A 2804-nucleotide genomic window follows, 5' to 3' on the forward strand; every position below is an offset into this window, starting at 1 on the left:
AAAATCCCTAACCAGAATACTAAAGTATAGAAGTGTAGTTGGCTCCTCTAATATGAAACTTCCTCATCATGGACTCTTCATGGTTTTTAAAACGTTTTTGACTTCCCAAAGTGAAAGGCATGCCAATCAGTGGATAGAAAGCAGTATTGCAGAGAAGAAAGAGCTAGGATTACCTTTGTGGTACTGGGTTTTGGGATGTTGCCAACTCGATCCATGGGATGGATGATCAAGCTGAGACCAAGAAGGGTTATGTAGAATTAACTTGATGATTAATATTAGATGCATAACCATAATGTTTGTACAAATAGAGGAACATGCTGCCAAAAAATTTATAAAGTAGTTCTGAACTAGAGGCGATTCCCGCCTCCCCAAGACAAAAGTGTCTAGAGACATTTTTGGTTGTCACAATTGGTGTGTGCGTGCGTGCTACTGTAATCTAGCGGGTAGAGGCCAGGGATGCTGTTAAACATCCCATAACACACCCCATAAGACAACTAAGAATTGTTCAGCCCAAAATGTCAATAGCATTGAGGTTGAAAAACCTGGTTTATAACAATTAGTTTCACATGTTTTTGTACTCAAAATGCTTCAAATATGTTTAGTCAAAATTCTTTTCCATTTCCGGAAGGGGGGCTAACGGTAAGTATTTTCACCTCGGCCCGCGGCCTAGAAAAGCCTAGAAAAACCTCCTCTTTTCTTCCGCCTACCGGTCCGCGAGTCAGAGCCCTGAGCAGAGCCCAGGAAACGAACCTTGGCGCACGCTGGTGCAGCCGCCCCCTTTCGCGGGGAGGGGCCGGGGGGCGAGGGCGCTGGGAGGTCTTTTCTCGAGTTCACGTGGCCGGAGGGTCAGACTTCAGATCTCCCTTTTGTGGTGGCGGCCAAAGAGCAACAGTACGAACTGCGGCAACCAGAGTCATGGTAGGACAGGCATTTAGAAAGTTTCTTCCCGTATTTGACCGAGTATTAGTTGAAAGAAGTGCAGCCGAAACTGTAACCAAAGGAGGCATTATGCTTCCAGAAAAATCACAAGGAAAAGTATTGCAAGCAACGGTAGTAGCTGTTAGATCAGGCTCTAAAGGAAAGGGTGGAGAGATTCAACCAGATAGTGAAAGTTCTTTTCCCAGAATATGGAGGCATCAAAGTAGCTCTAGACGACAAGGATCATTTCTTACTTATAGATGGTGACATTCTTGGAAACTACGTCGACCAAAATAAGTCACTATTGAAATGGCATCACGTGAAGCTGCCACTGAAGTTCTGAAATCTTTCATCATGTAAATAATTTCCCTGTTTCTTCTATAATAAAGTAATGATATCCAAACGAAAAACAAAAAACCCTCTTTTCCAGATATTCATACAGTTAGACCACTTTTGCTTTCTAATAGATAAGCAGTACTTTATAATTCGATTTGTTTTATCTGCAATAATTATGTAACTTTGTAAACCGCTCCCAAAAGTCAGGGCAGGTTTTAATTTTCGCACATAATTTCCCCAAATCTTGCCTCTCCCTGTTACCAATTCAAAGCCTTCCCTCATTTTATTGCCCACTTGCTTCTGTTTGGCCCATTTCATTAAATAACTGAAGCACTGACCAGAAGCACATATAGTGAGCACAGTTAACGTTTAGATAGAACTTGTCTTTTTGTGAGATGATATCATTTCCCTTAGATTAAAAAAGAAGTATTCTTTAGGCTCTAGGCAGATGGGGATCCAGCTTATTTTCACAGTTTGGAAATGAAACAAATTTCAGATTACTCGTAGAGTCTGAGATGATTAATTCTCTTCTGTTGGAATTAATATGTTTAGGGAAAGCAAAATGTTTGATTTATCTTTTTTAAAAAAAATTCTGATGCTTTTCACTATTGCCATATTGGTGTTAATAATGAACTTAATTATATCCCAGAATGATACTGGCATAGACATATGAGTTAGAGATGTTATAGTATTTTTTTTTTAAGTTCAAGGACAAAACACATATTTTGTGGAGTCTAATTAAAGACTTTTAAAACTGTAAAATCTTTTGGGAAATAACATCCAAGTTCTGCCCCTAAATTCACAAAGCTAAAGAAATGTATAAAAATTATGAAAGAACAAACTGAAACATCAAAGTATAAATATTCACAGCGGTTGCTTTTTTTTCTTTAGTTTGGCTAGAGGTCTAAAAGCCTTTCTCTAACAAGAGGTGCTTGCTTAGAAAACCACATATGAAAAGTATCTTAGCAACTCTATTCTTTCTTGATAAGTAGTGAAATGTAGAGATTTACTACAATTTCCCCCACATTTTGAACACTTAGTATTTAGGGCAGGGCCTCTGACATCCAGCAAAATGCCTGGTACAGAGCAAAAAGCCCTTGTTAAACGAATTAAAACGAACAGACAAATATTCAGATAAAAAAAAAATCAATGCAAGTCTGTAGTTCTTACTCCCATGCGGCTCTTACTTATGTAGCAGCTCATTATGTTATTTCCAGTTTCCTGGTGTCCGCATGATCTGTTGACATATCAAATAAAAATTGTGCCAAACTAAACTTGTTTTTTTCTACCCAAGTCTGCTCCTCATTCTTGTTTCCTATTTCTCTGAATGTAACCATAATTCTCCTACTCACCCATTCCCCACATCCTTTTTTGACAGGTTGAGGTGACACCCAGCCTGTTCTGGTTCTACTGCATCTTTCCCCATCCAGTTCCCTGCTCCTAGTGTCCTCAGCCTCCACTACATTTTGTTTGGAACTGTGAATATCCTCCATTTTCGCCTGTCTTTAGTCTCTTTTTACCAAACTTTCCTAATCTTGTTGCTTGATTTC

General features: G+C 39.1%; 1 pseudogene; it reads left to right on the forward strand.

Annotated features, from left to right (window-relative positions):
- Positions 1 to 915: 915 nt before the first annotated feature.
- On the forward strand, positions 916 to 1261 carry LOC112405328 (10 kDa heat shock protein, mitochondrial pseudogene; annotated as a pseudogene).
- The last annotated feature ends 1543 nt before the right edge of the window (positions 1262 to 2804 follow it).

Source organism: Neophocaena asiaeorientalis, unplaced genomic scaffold (assembly GCF_003031525.2).
Source record: "Neophocaena asiaeorientalis asiaeorientalis breed wild unplaced genomic scaffold, Neophocaena_asiaeorientalis_V1.1 scaffold342, whole genome shotgun sequence".
NCBI lineage: Eukaryota > Metazoa > Chordata > Mammalia > Artiodactyla > Phocoenidae > Neophocaena > Neophocaena asiaeorientalis.